Source organism: Triturus cristatus, chromosome 4_2, assembly GCF_964204655.1.
Source record: "Triturus cristatus chromosome 4_2, aTriCri1.1, whole genome shotgun sequence".
Lineage (NCBI taxonomy): Eukaryota > Metazoa > Chordata > Amphibia > Caudata > Salamandridae > Triturus > Triturus cristatus.
In genome coordinates, this window is record NC_140586.1 from 887,635,994 (window position 1) to 887,651,523 (window position 15,530).

General features: G+C 50.2%; 1 long non-coding RNA gene across 1 annotated transcript in view; it reads left to right on the top strand.

The window, feature by feature from the left end:
- Window positions 1-1,810: 1,810 nt before the first annotated feature.
- LOC146835346 (uncharacterized) overlaps window positions 1,811-15,530 on the top strand; it is a 260,394-nt gene continuing 246,674 nt past the window's right edge. Inside the window, exon 1 of the long non-coding RNA XR_014960423.1 lies at window positions 1,811-2,069. This is a non-coding gene — a long non-coding RNA (uncharacterized LOC146835346). The remainder of the gene's footprint in view (window positions 2,070-15,530) is intronic.

Below are 15,530 nucleotides of genomic sequence, written 5' to 3' on the forward strand. Positions count from 1 at the left end.
CTGGAGTCTGACTGTCTTTTTCATGACTCACTTGTCCCTGCGATTCCACCCCGCCCGCTGGGACATTGAGTCCATGATGGGCTGGGATGAAGTGATGAAGATGGCTTTAAGCCTCCCTGGTGCACAGGCGAGGTGGGGAAGATCACTAACCTTCCCATCAGAGGCCAGTATTGTTCTTCCCCATGACCTCTACCCTGCTGGACTCTGCACATACTCGGAACCCTGCAGTGTTCACTGCCTGCCAGTGCAAGCTCTTCGGCCGTCCGTAGGGTTTTCTGCTGAGGGGAGAGGAGGGTAAATGGGGGTGTGTGAAGGTGAAGAGTGAGGGGGAAGGAGCAGAGAATTTAAAGTAGGAAAAGGTAGAGGCAGAAAGGGTAAGCGCGTACAGAGATATGAAAGACATCCAGACTGTTATGGAAAGAGGTAGAGAGGCACGGAGAGGGCATATTAGAAATAGAAAGAGTGATGAGAGAGAGTGATAGGATGCAGTTGGGGTAACGTGAGTGGAACAGAATTAGCTATGAACGTAGAGAGGTGAGTGCGAGAGGGATCTCGAGCTTAGAGATGTGAAAACAGAGAGTGTTTGTTTGAGAGGAACAGAATCAGGAGGTATTTGAAAAGAAATGCGTGGAATGCTTGTTTGTGTGTGTGCACCCTTGAATATTTAAGGACCGCGCCAGATGCAACCAAGCAGGTACATTAGAAATATTATGATATGAGGAAGCTTTAAATATTACAAAACAAGAAAACGTGAACATTTGGTGTTTCACCTTCATTTTGTATAACAAGTTAACACATTTTGTTTGAATTGATACATTTCTCACATGTTTTGTTCTGTTGCGCAACCGGTGTAAGTGCCAGAGTCTCTCTCGTCCTAGAGCACATTCATTATTAGCCTGAAAGTGCTAAAACTACTGTTGATGGCTTGACTCATTGGGGTTTTAGTTGGTAATCTGCACATATGGAAAGTGTGAGACCACTATCCAGGACAATGCGAGGAAAACATGTATCATGTCTAACTCCGCCTCTAACCCCGCCCACTAGCCACGCCCCTCTCTCAATTTAACGAGTACCCGCACTTATTTTTTCCCATTTAAAGCACTGTTAAAGGCCCTCTTCCTCGTTAGACACCAGGTCAGGAGAGCGAGTGAGAGAGAGACTGTGTGTGTGTGTGTGTGTGTGTGTGGGGGGGGGGTGACAGCATTAAACGTGTGCGCCAATTCGCAGGCGCAGTACCATCTACTGTTACTAGAGGGCAGGCTTCCTGACAACAACCAGCTGTTTTTTGGGGGTAATTTGCATTCCCAGAAGCCACCGCAGAGCCACAATCACTTTCGTTTCATTGCAATGAGTAAAAACAGCCGTTTTAAGCATTAAGAATCAGAAATATGTTTATGTGTATACATATTTTGGCAATATAGCATTACATTTATTCATGTCATTAATTTGTTTAGTCGCCGTTATTTTCATGTGATATGGGGAACCAAAAAAGTAATTGTAACAAGTCAGTGATCATGCAATTTATTAATAGCAGTCGTGGGTTATTGTACTCCGATTGGCAATAATAATCGACTTGTTAAATATCAATTTTTGGAGGATCAAGTTGTGATCCAAATGATAGTAAAAAAAGACAAAAAATTAAGAAAGTTTTGCACGCATTTACAGTGCATATCTGCTCGTTCTCTTAGTTCACATCAAGTGTAGTCCACTCGGTGGTTCCTGGAGGGAGGACCGTCTGAAACTCGCGAGCACTGCGGGGCGGCTCAGCCATGCCGACTCACGGCCAGGCTGACGACCTCAGCCGAAAGGCGAAGTCGTCCGTCCCCATGACTGGTGGAATCCTCCTAGGTCCGACCGGCGCAAGGCTGACCGGCTAATGGCTGACTGCGGGCTGGTCCCCCGCAGTTCCGCTGGGCTGTTTGGCTGCCGGAGGGAGGGGGAGCTGGACAGACCGGAGCAGCTGAAAAGATAAGCCGTGCCTAGTACGCCCTGGGCTAGTTGGCCGGGACGGGAGGCTAGGCTGGCTGGTGTGGCAGGCTCGCTCGACCGGCTGACTGAGGGCTTGACGGGTAGATCCAGAAAAATAAATAATAATCGACTCATGTTATTGTAATTTTTGGAGGATCTGGTTGAGATCCACTTGCACTTGATATTAAAGTAAGACAGAAGAGCTAGGCTCTGCGTTCATGTGGCGTTGCTATCTCTAGTATATTTGAACATGCATTTGCAATGCAATAGATCTCGCATTTATGCGAGTTTGAGCTACTGATATTGTAAAAGGCAATGCCTTTTTTATGTTTTTGTTTTTAAAACATAAATAAAAAGCATTGTCATTTTTTTTTTTTACTTTAATAAGTGCGGCGCCCTTTTCACAGGACACCCGCTGTGCAATGCAATAGGTGTTGATTTTGGTATTGTAACCTAGCGCTAGGATAATTATCGCCGGCTGAAGTGGATTTTTATCGCCGAGATAGCGTGCTATTAGCATTTAGCAACGCTTACCTCAAAAGCGATAAAAATCCTAGCACTAACTGCCTAACGTAAGATTATCGCTGGAAACCCAGCGATAATCTCACAAAATATGGCGTTAGCTTGTTGATAGGGCCCTACAAACTTAGCCATGATATCCACCTTCCATAGGATATCAGGGCTAAGGCGGTACTGAAGCAGGCGTAAGGAAAGTAGCGATAACAGGGGTTATAGCTACTTATTTTGCTGCTATGCTTCCTAGCGTGGGGCTTGATGATAGGAGAAATGTCGCTTAGCGACATTTCTCCTGTCATGTCAGGAACGCCCACTTTGCATCTCATTAGAGATGCAAAGCGGGGCGTTAAGAATTAGTGCGCTAATGCAAGGTTTCACGCGTTAGCGTGACCTTGCTAATTAGGCGATAAAATTATCGCCGCTTTTCGCAAAAGTGGCGATAATTTTCTATGCCCCTATGCCATTTACAATGTCAAAAGCTCAAAATAATGTAATTGCGAGACCTGTTACATTGTAAATGCTTGTTGCTTTTGTTGACATGTAGCACTTGTGCTGTGTCTTCGTGAATCTAAGAAATCACTATGCACAAGGTCAAACTGATGGCTTTTACGGCGCTTTTCTTCTGCAGACAATGGATTGGAGGGCAGGAAGCGCGCGTAATAAATACCCAACGTTACTTCCGAATTTGAAAATACAATCTCTCATTAAATATAAACATATCAGCACTGACTTGTTTTGATCAGACCTTGGAGGACCAAAACGAGATCTTTCCAAATACATCATCTGGGGGTTGCACACAATCCCCTGCCACCGACCGTTGTTTGAGAGCCTGCGACCTGCAGCCAACACAACACATAAGCAGGTGCATTAACCCTTCGATCACCCTTACTTTAACTGTCGCATGTGATAACCTGCACGTGACGCACTGTGCTCTGAAGCTGATGCATTCAAGCCCTGGGCTCCCTCGATGGCGCTGGAAACTCACCGCAAATCAGACCGTCCCCATCGGCGGTGGCTTGGACAGCTAGCCCCCACGCTTTTGTTGATCCATGGTTGAACGAACACAGGGGCGTGATTATGATTATATTTTTTGGAGGGGGGTTGGGGGGAGTATTTGCCTTCATTCCGTACAGTGGTTGTACGAGTGTGGAATTTATACAGCGCACACCTAATGAGAACGCAGTGGAGCTTGGTGCGTGGTCACAGTAAAGAAACTGCAATGTGTGATCTAGAAGCGGCATCTGTCCGTGGAGTGTTGCTGCTGCGGTCTGATGTAAACATGTGAGGTGTGCAGGCAGAACAGAAGTTTAGGTAGCACATGTATTACCCTGAGCAATTAAATGCGGGTGGGAGAGGGACAAGATCGTTCACAATTTAGGTTGTTATACAGGTGTATTTTATCCCGCCCTTTTTAATTTTTAAGTGAGTTTTCTCACAAAGCTTTACGATTAGCCAAGTAATATTGTGCCTGCTTGGGCGCAGACCCCAGAGGGAGTCCCAGACGTTGCAAGAGACTGGCCAGAGGTGCAAAACACATGGAGAAAAGGCTGGAATTGGATTTACAAGCCACATACTATGGATTGGTTTGCACGCTGGTAAGGCCAGCTTTCCTCACTACATGGGCAGCGTCTGGGCCTACAAAGGAGGCTGTTACAACAAACAAATGATGGACGGAATGCTGACAATGCAGACATTCTCCCCCAGTCAAGAGATCTGGGTTAAATCCATCGTTCTTTTGCCCACTACGCCACCCCAGTTTAGACATGGCCATATGCAAATCAGTCTTGACCCTGTGCCTCATGGGAACAGTCCAGCCCGAACTGCCAAGCCATGTCTTCCCTGGACCGGAATCAAGCATCCTAGGACCGGTTTCTGGCTATCAGCCGTCATCAGCAAGGATAGCTTGACTCCAGTGGCGTAGTGAGCACGGGTCCCACGTCTGGGAATACCCATCCCACTTAGGGCGAAAAGCGTTACAACAAACAAATGATGGACGGAATGCTGACAATGCAGACATTCTCCCCCAGTCAAGAGATCTGGGTTAAATCCATCGTTCTTTTGCCCACTACGCCACCCCAGTTTAGACATGGCCATATGCAAATCAGTCTTGACCCTGTGCCTCATGGGAACAGTCCAGCCCGAACTGCCAAGCCATGTCTTCCCTGGACCGGAATCAAGCATCCTAGGACCGGTTTCTGGCTATCAGCCGTCATCAGCAAGGATAGCTTGACTCCAGTGGCGTAGTGAGCACGGGTCCCACGTCTGGGAATACCCATCCCACTTAGGGCGAAAAGCGTTACAACAAACAAATGATGGACGGAATGCTGACAATGCAGACATTCTCCCCCAGTCAAGAGATCTGGGTTAAATCCATCGTTCTTTTGCCCACTACGCCACCCCAGTTTAGACATGGCCATATGCAAATCAGTCTTGACCCTGTGCCTCATGGGAACAGTCCAGCCCGAACTGCCAAGCCATGTCTTCCCTGGACCGGAATCAAGCATCCTAGGACCGGTTTCTGGCTATCAGCCGTCATCAGCAAGGATAGCTTGACTCCAGTGGCGTAGTGAGCACGGGTCCCACGTCTGGGAATACCCATCCCACTTAGGGCAAAAAGCGTTACAACAAACAAATGATGGACGGAATGCTGACAATGCAGACATTCTCCCCCAGTCAAGAGATCTGGGTTAAATCCATCGTTCTTTTGCCCACTACGCCACCCCAGTTTAGACATGGCCATATGCAAATCAGTCTTGACCCTGTGCCTCATGGGAACAGTCCAGCCCGAACTGCCAAGCCATGTCTTCCCTGGACCGGAATCAAGCATCCTAGGACCGGTTTCTGGCTATCAGCCGTCATCAGCAAGGATAGCTTGACTCCAGTGGCGTAGTGAGCACGGGTCCCACGTCTGGGAATACCCATCCCACTTAGGGCGAAAAGCGTTACAACAAACAAATGATGGACGGAATGCTGACAATGCAGACATTCTCCCCCAGTCAAGAGATCTGGGTTAAATCCATCGTTCTTTTGCCCACTACGCCACCCCAGTTTAGACATGGCCATATGCAAATCAGTCTTGACCCTGTGCCTCATGGGAACAGTCCAGCCCGAACTGCCAAGCCATGTCTTCCCTGGACCGGAATCAAGCATCCTAGGACCGGTTTCTGGCTATCAGCCGTCATCAGCAAGGATAGCTTGACTCCAGTGGCGTAGTGAGCACGGGTCCCACGTCTGGGAATACCCATCCCACTTAGGGCGAAAAGCGTTACAACAAACAAATGATGGACGGAATGCTGACAATGCAGACATTCTCCCCCAGTCAAGAGATCTGGGTTAAATCCATCGTTCTTTTGCCCACTACGCCACCCCAGTTTAGACATGTCCATATGCAAATCAGTCTTGACCCTGTGCCTCATGGGAACAGTCCAGCCCGAACTGCCAAGCCATGTCTTCCCTGGACCGGAATCAAGCATCCTAGGACCGGTTTCTGGCTATCAGCCGTCATCAGCAAGGATAGCTTGACTCCAGTGGCGTAGTGAGCACGGGTCCCACGTCTGGGAATACCCATCCCACTTAGGGCGAAAAGCGTTACAACAAACAAATGATGGACGGAATGCTGACAATGCAGACATTCTCCCCCAGTCAAGAGATCTGGGTTAAATCCATCGTTCTTTTGCCCACTACGCCACCCCAGTTTAGACATGGCCATATGCATATCAGTCTTGACCCTGTGCCTCATGGGAACAGTCCAGCCCGAACTGCCAAGCCATGTCTTCCCTGGACCGGAATCAAGCATCCTAGGACCGGTTTCTGGCTATCAGCCGTCATCAGCAAGGATAGCTTGACTCCAGTGGCGTAGTGAGCACGGGTCCCACGTCTGGGAATACCCATCCCACTTAGGGCGAAAAGCGTTACAACAAACAAATGATGGACGGAATGCTGACAATGCAGACATTCTCCCCCAGTCAAGAGATCTGGGTTAAATCCATCGTTCTTTTGCCCACTACGCCACCCCAGTTTAGACATGGCCATATGCAAATCAGTCTTGACCCTGTGCCTCATGGGAACAGTCCAGCCCGAACTGCCAAGCCATGTCTTCCCTGGACCGGAATCAAACATCCTAGGACCGGTTTCTGGCTATCAGCCGTCATCAGCAAGGATAGCTTGACTCCAATGGCGTAGTGAGCACGGGTCCCACGTCTGGGAATACCCATCCCACTTAGGGCGAAAAGCGTTACAACAAACAAATGATGGACGGAATGCTGACAATGCAGACATTCTCCCCCAGTCAAGAGATCTGGGTTAAATCCATCGTTCTTTTGCCCACTACGCCACCCCAGTTTAGACATGGCCATATGCAAATCAGTCTTGACCCTGTGCCTCATGGGAACAGTCCAGCCCGAACTGCCAAGCCATGTCTTCCCTGGACCGGAATCAAGCATCCTAGGACCGGTTTCTGGCTATCAGCCGTCATCAGCAAGGATAGCTTGACTACAGTGGCGTAGTGAGCACGGGTCCCACGTCTGGGAATACCCATCCCACTTAGGGCGAAAAGCGTTACAACAAACAAATGATGGACGGAATGCTGACAATGCAGACATTCTCCCCCAGTCAAGAGATCTGGGTTAAATCCATCGTTCTTTTGCCCACTACGCCACCCCAGTTTAGACATGGCCATATGCAAATCAGTCTTGACCCTGTGCCTCATGGGAACAGTCCAGCCCGAACTGCCAAGCCATGTCTTCCCTGGACCGGAATCAAGCATCCTAGGACCGGTTTCTGGCTATCAGCCGTCATCAGCAAGGATAGCTTGACTCCAGTGGCGTAGTGAGCACGGGTCCCACGTCTGGGAATACCCATCCCACTTAGGGCGAAAAGCGTTACAACAAACAAATGATGGACGGAATGCTGACAATGCAGACATTCTCCCCCAGTCAAGAGATCTGGGTTAAATCCATCGTTCTTTTGCCCACTACGCCACCCCAGTTTAGACATGGCCATATGCAAATCAGTCTTGACCCTGTGCCTCATGGGAACAGTCCAGCCCGAACTGAGTGGGAAGGGTATGCCCAGACGTGGGTCCCTTGCTCTCCATGCCACTGGAATCAAGCTATCCTGGCTGAAGAGGGGTGAAACCCCGAAACCGGTCCTAGGATGCTTGTTTCCAGTCCATGGTGGACCTGGCTTGGCAGTTCGGGCTGGACTGTTCCCATGAGGCACAGGGTCAAGACTGATTTGCATATGGCTGGGTTCGAACTGGAACGGCATGGTGAGCAAAAAAACGATGGATTTAGGCCCAGATCTCTGTACTGGGGTGAATGTATGACATTGTTCTGCATTCTGTCCATCAATTGTTGTTTTTGCATTTGTCATTACAAAGGAGGCTGGGCAATGGAGACACAGATGACAGACCCTTAACAGGTCAGTCGGTGGTCAGGAGGGGGCTCTCAGCTGTCAGTACTAGTGTTATCGACCTCAGAAGGATGAAAGTGTGACTGGGCCTGCTAGGGTTCGGACAAGTCACAATACGGTTAACCACACACCCCTGAAGTGGATGCACTAGTCCACTCAGCCACCAACGTTTGTTAGGCCGCCCTGCTCTTCATTAGCCGCCCATCTGGCCAATTGAAAGGCACGTTTCTTGTACATGATTGGCTGATGTGGAGAAGCACAGCTCCTATGTACTTCAACAACCCTAGAAGTACTGCAGTAGGATTGAGAGTTTGATGTGAGAAACAACCCACAGATCGCTTGCAAACATACGGAGGAAAAGTGTAAGTAAATTAATCCTTCTGACTCATTTCGCAAACTACGTTTTTGGTGGTGGGCTCTGGAGGGCGAAACCCACTTCCTGCTAAAGACAAACTGACCCAAGCCACACAGTGATACGCAGACTCAATGCACAAAACAGGCACAGGTGATCCTAAAGCTAGTGCAGCAGGAGCAGTGACACCGGGACCCACCCACTGCCACTGCAGCCCAATCTGACGAAGAGACCCTGGACCAGGAGTGCCTTTGCTCGTCCCATAAGGCCCTTCCCGCGCCATGCTGGTCCCGAGAGCAACAGGATTTGAGCACACCCCAGTGACAGGGTCTTCATGCCACCTCCTCTAGCCCTGCCCTTGTTGAGATGGCCTGAGCCCCAGGTCGGCACCAGAACCCATTCTCGAGAGGAAGATTAAAAACAAGCTGTTGCCATTATGCACACAGCAGTGTATTTATTTTAGCATTGCACTTTCACTTTAAGTGAAAGTGAAAGCGTGATGCAAACACAAGTTACAGTTAAAACAAGCATCAATCTTTTGTCTGTATGAGGCTATGTGTTTCTAATGGCCTCATAAAGATAAGAAAGTGCTTTGCAACAGCAGCAAACAGGCAGCCCAGTCGGATTAGAGGCGAAAGAGCATCCACAAAAAACCCTCATTTCCAATGGCAGGTCACCGTTTAGCATAAACAGTGATGCCAGCCAATGGAAATGAAGGGCGGGTCTTAAAGCCCTTTTCTGAAATCCTGCTCTCACAAAATGTCTCGCCAGCGAGCAGCGCATGGGCTGCAACGCAGGCGAGACCTAAACAGTTAGCAAACACGTCGGGAAGTAGAATTGTTTAATACGTGACTTTTCTCAAATGCAGTTCAAGGCGCTATGGGTAAGGACTAACAAGAGCCTTGTTGAATCCGCGGGAGATGCAAGGCTTCTTGGTGCTAGAGAGCAGGCACTTACACAGCAAACAAGCAGCGTCACCGGCAATTTTAAATCATTAGAAACAGATATTTCTGGTTCATAGTGACCAGAGTACTCCGTGCTGGACTTCACTGGCTCCTAGTGTCAGCCTCTGGTACTGAACTCACGGTGTATATAAAGCGTGGTTCCTGACGAGAAAGCCTGGCGCCACGACCAGACTACAGAAAACATGACAGCCCTCAAGAATGCCACCCGCAAACACCACCAACTGATCCGCACCACCAAAAGGACCACATTCAAAGAACGACTGGACAACAACTCCCACAACAGCAAGGGACTCTTCAGCATCGTCAAAGAGCTCTCCAGCCCCAGCGCCTGCAACAACGACATCACACCCTCGCAGGACCTCTGCGACTCACTCGCCTCGTTCTTTCACTGCAAGATTGCCGACATACACACCAGTTTTGGCGCACAGACCGCGCACCCTACCACCGATCTGGCGACCCCCACCACCACCCTCTGCACCTGGACGACGGTCAGCACCGAAGATACTACCCGCACGATGAACACCATCCACTCCGGCTCCCCAACCGACCCCTGCCCACACCACATCTTCAACAAAGCCGACTCCATCATCGCACCCCAACTTCGGAACATCATCAACAGCTCCTTCGCATCCGCCACCTTCCCAGAGAGCTGGAAACACGCCGAGCTCAGCGCCCTCCTGAAGAAACCCACCGCGGACCTCACGGACCTCAAGAACTTCCGCCCCATCTCGCTCCTCCCCTTTCCGGCCAAAGTCTTCGAGAAGATCGTCAACAAACAACTCTCTGCCTTCCTCGAGACCAACGGATCCCTCGCAGTCCGGCTTCCGAGCAAACTGCAGCACCGAGACGGCCCTCATCGCAGCCACCGACGAAATCAGGTCCCTGCTCGACAACGGGGAAACAGCTGCCCTCATCCTCCTGGACCTCTCGGCAGCCTTCGAGACCGTATGCCACCGCACCCTGATACAGCGCCTCAGCAACATCGGAATCCAAGGAAAGGCCTTGGAATGGATCATCTCGTTCCTCGCCGGTAGAACCCAGAGAGTCCGCCTTCCCCCGTTCCGGTCCGCGGTCACCGAAGTCATCTGCGGCGTCCCGCAAGGATCCTCGCTCAGCCCCACCCTCTTCAACGTCTACATGAGCCCCCTCGCAGCCATCGCACGCCAACACAACCTCAACATCATCTCCTACGCCGACGACACCCATATGATCCTCTCCCTCACCAACGACCCCGCAACCGCCAGAGCCAACCTCCAGGAAGGAATGAAAGACGTCGCGGAATGAATGAAGCTCAGCCGGCTGAAACTGAACTCAGATAAGACGGAAGTCCTCATCCTGGGAACATCCCCCTCCGCCTGGGACGACTCCTGGTGGCCCCCTGCCGTGGGCTCCGCTCCAAAGCCAACAGACCATGCTCGCAACCTGGGCTTCATCCTGGACTTCTCCCTCACGATGACCAAGCAAGTCAACGCCGTCTCGTCTTCAACACCCTGCGCATGCTCCGAAAGATCTTCCGGTGGATCCCCACCGACACTAGGAAGACGGTCACCCAAGCCCTCGTCACCAGCCGACTGGACTACGGAAACACCCTCTATGCTGGAACTACAGCCAAACTACAGAAATGACTCCAGTGCATACAGAACGCCTCTGCATGACTTTTCCTGGACACCCCCCGCTTCAGCCACATCTCTCCCCAGCTGAGACACCTGCACTGGCTCCCCATCAGCAAGAGGATCACGTTCAGACTACTCACCCACGCACACAAGGCTCTCCACGACATGGGACCCACATACCTCAACAACCGCCTCACATTCTACACGCCCACCCGCCACCTCTGCTCCGCCAGCCTCGCCCTCGCCACCGTCCCACGCATCCGCAAGACCACCGCCGAAGGAAGATCCTTCTCCTACCTAGAGGCCAAGACATGGAACTTCCTCCCCACCCACCTACGACTGACCCAGAACCATCTCTCTTTCAGGAAACAGCTCAAGACCTGGCTCTTCGAGCAGTAGCGGATCCCCCTCCCCCCAGCGCCTTGAGACCCTACGGGTGAGTAGCGCGCTTTACAAATTCATTGATTGATTATTATGGCCCCCTAGTGACCACTTGTTGTACTGCGCCTTTGTGCATTGTGAGAGCCACCTATTCTTACTGGACCTGTAGTCAGTTTTGCCAGATTTTGAGACCTGTCCGAAACCTAAAGCTATCCATGTCGTACAAGTTCAAACTCAGCTCAAGACGACAAGATCAAACCAACCCTAAGTTGCAAATCTCAAATTGTGCAAAAACATACTTCAAAAATAGTTCTAAATTCTATCAGTGGCCCCCGGCACCAATCTGGGGTAGCGAGGTGGGGCATTGGCGTCGCCGCTGTGTCTCTCCTCTGTGTCCCGACTCCACTGGTACCGAACAGGAACCAGGAGGCACCCAGGCTCCCCTGACCAATCACAACGCTGCAATGCAGCGTTGTGATTGGCCTGAGCGCCATGGATCTGCGCTCAGCCAGGGAATGGGGGCCTGGGCATGTTCTCCATGCAGGCCATAATGCAGCCTGCATTGAGAATATGTGAAGTGCGCATGACTATTTTGGCCAGCACCAGAGGGCCGGCCAAACAGTCACTGCGCACTTGGGGGCAGATTTACAAGAAACTGATGCATCTGTAGAGATGCGTCAGTTTCCCTGTGCCAGCCTGAGATACCCTTGCGCCACTATGGATGCGCCGTACAATACGGCACACCGTGGCGCAAGGATTGACAGGTGCGTCAGAAATTCTGACACATCTGTTGGCACAAAAATCACGCATTGCTGGAGTTGTGTCGCAAGCACAGCACAACTCCCGAATTGCATTTTGAGGCCTATTCTCACTACACTGCATCACTCCTTACGCCTGCATCATGCATGTGTAAGGTTTCAATGCAGTGGCGTCCTAGAAGTGATGCAGTGAAATCTTGTAGATTTCACGGCGTTCCTTTTACAAGGCTTTCCTGCGTGGAAACGCCCACCCTGCATGCATTATACCTGACGCAGGTATAATGTGACGCAGGGCTTTACAACGTGATGCATCTCCCTAGATGTGTAACATTGTAAGTGGCCGCATGTTTTACACCACCGCTGCGTCACAAAGGTGTTGCAAGGGGTTTGTAAATCTGCCACTTGGAGTGGGCAAACCACTCCTCCCCTGCCCTGAGAGCTGAGCAGCCCCGCCCGACTGCCCGCCCACAAAGCAGCACAGAAACACAAAATGATAATAACTTTGCTATTATCATTGTCTGTTTCCTTTATTTACACTGCTTAAAAGCAGTGGTGCGATGCACTTCCACCTTAGCGGAGGAGTCGCCACTGAATTCTATTCAATGTATATATAGTGGGAGTCAGGTGAATTTTTACCCACATTTCGCTTCCACAGACCTCAATCCCTGTCCAATGTAGGCTTGATTCACTTATCAGATTCAATTGGAAACTTAAAATCATCAGATGGATCAGATCTCTTTAGTTCACCTATGACAAAACATGAAACTTTTTACCTTTCATAAATATAATAACAAAGACCGTACCATTGCAAGTGAACAGATGAAACAGGTACAGTAAACTAGCAAAGCTAATCTGAGGGCCAATGAAACACGGTAAGTGAATGATCCGTGCATTGAGGCATTAGAGGCAACATTAGAAGAGACATCCAAATAGTACACACAGCAGCAGCATTCAATCATAAGTCAAATTCAAAGGAGGGGGGGAGAGGGTCACACAGCAACCTGAAGAGGGTCTGAGGGGGTTCAGGTGGGTGCCGCCGGGACTGGCTGCGTGTCATCAAGGTCAGCAACAGGGTGTGTGAGCAGTTATGTTGTGAGGGGTCCCCAGTTGTTTCGAGGGCGGGAGGTTAGTGGGAGCAGTGCGGCAAACGCGCACATTTGATCCTGCCAGAAGACCATATCCCAGATCCAGTCCTTAAACTTGGGTGCCCGACCCCAGCCCCAACGACATGCAATACGCTGTTTGGCGAGGAGGAGTCTGAATGAAACAAATTTTCTGTGTTTTACCACTATGGTTGCAGTGTAACCAAGGAGAGCAAAAAGGGGAGTGTGTTGGAGGTGTAGCAGTGTCATCTGTTCCAGGGCCTCCAAGACCTGGAGCCAATACTCCTGTACAACAGCACAGTCCCATGCCAAGTGTAGGAAGTCAGCCCCCGTAGCCCCACAACGATCGCATATGTCATCATCACGCAGCTGGAAGCGATAAAGTTTTGCTGGTGTATAATATGTGCGGTGTAAGAATTTATAGTGAAGGATCCGGAGGCAGCTACTGGACGTGCTGTGCTCCGTTTGCCTGCAGCAATAAGTCCACTGCTCCTCTCTTATAACGAGCGCCAATTCTACAGACCATTTATCCTTGGAGGAAGTTTGTGAAGTGCACTGAGTGGTGTACAGAGAGTGGTAGAGGGAGGAAACTAGGTGAAGCGCCGCATCGCCAGTCAAGATAAGGCGAAGCGTAGCGACTTCAGGTGGCTCTCGGGGGAAGGAAAGAGTATGTGCTTTGAAACCCTGCCTCAAACGGGTACATAAAAAAAGGTCCATGGGGGAGGGAGGTATCGCGGATAAGAGTTGTTGCGAGGTTCTGAATTTTCCCTGGAGATAGAGGTCCCCTCAAGTCTTAATCCCATGTTTGGCAAGCGTTTTCTTAAATATTCCCTCCTGCAAGACTAGCATTTGCGGGTGGTATGATAGGGGAAGTAGCAGCGAATACAGCATAAGGACCCGAGTTTGTGTAACAATATGTTGCTATGCCTTAACGGTGGTGGTATACGGGGACTGTACATCCGCACGGCTAGCGCCGGCAGCGAAGATAGCGCCGTCTAATGGAATGGGATCTGATAGCCATTGTTCCGCCGCTACTTGAGGCATGTATCTGGGGGGGTGAAACAAGAAATGCGCGTAACGGGCTTGCGCACAGACATAGTAAAGCTCAAAATTGGGTATGTCGAACCCCCTCTTGTGCGAAGGGACGGGTGAGGGTGGCCCACTGTACTATGGGCTGTTTACCACCCCAAGTGAGGCGAATGAGCTCTGTCTGGGGCATCTAAAAAAAACCTCGACCCGGGTTATAGGGTATGTTTGTGAATAAATAAAGGAGTTTAGGAAGGATGACCATTTTCATTAAGGATATGCGGCCTGCAATGGACTGCGGGAGAGCAATCCAACGTGTAACACTGTCCCGTATCCATCGAGGGCATGGTCGTAGTTGAGGCGCATCAATTCGTCAAGATTTGCGGATAGCCAGATGCCAAGGTATTTAACCTCGTCAGGGCACCACTCAATTAGAAAGTCCGGAGCGAACTCTGTAACAGAGGACGTGAGGGGGAATGGTTAAGACTTGGACCAATTGATATGGATCCCAGATAAACCTCCAAATCTCACAAACTTTCGGAGCAGCGGATTAAGGTTCGTCTGGAGTTCCCTGACGTACAGCGTGACCTCATCCGCATACAGAGACATCAGGATATGTCGGAGTGGGCAACGAAGGGCCTTATCCTGATGGTATTGTCTGACTTTAGCTGCAAGGGGTTCGATCGCCAGAGCGAGCAGAAGTGGGGACAGTGGCCACTCTTGCTGCATCCCGCGAGAGATTGGGATGGGAGGTGAGGAATGACCACTGATAAGGACCTTGGCTACAGGCTCGGTATAAAGAAGGCGAACCCAGGAAATAAACCCCAGCGGAAAGCCCATGTTCTGTAAAATTACAAAGAGATAGTTCCATTGCACCGAGTCAAACGCTTTTGTTGCGTCGAGGAATACAGCGACTAGGGTTACCTCCGGGTCTATTGTATGGAGAGTGGAGAAAAGCGTGCAGAGATTATGTGAGGTTGACCGGCCTGGGACAAAACCAGCTTGGTAGGGGAGTACCAGCTGTACACCCTCCGAATCTTTAATCTCAAGAACATAATTGGCGAATTTAGGGCGTCAAATCGATTGCGCTAGCTGCCTGCCTGGGTGTCAGAAGTTGGCCTGGTATATGCTGTTCACTAGTTAAAGTGACCACCTTGTACCATGCCAAGCAACCCTTATGGTGTGGTTGTAAGTCAACCTTTTCGGACCAGCTGCCCTAGTGGTAGCGTAGGCTAAGCAGTCTTTCAGGCTAAACTCGTCTTGGCATGTTAAGCAAGCTGTTTTACAATATGTAACCCCCCTTTACACCAATGAAAGGACACCACACAGATATATATTCAAAATATATATGTATTTATTTCTCAAAGTATCCCCTAGACTCTTTATGAGCACAGGAGCACCAATCGTCAAACAAGAAAGTATTACGATATACAGAA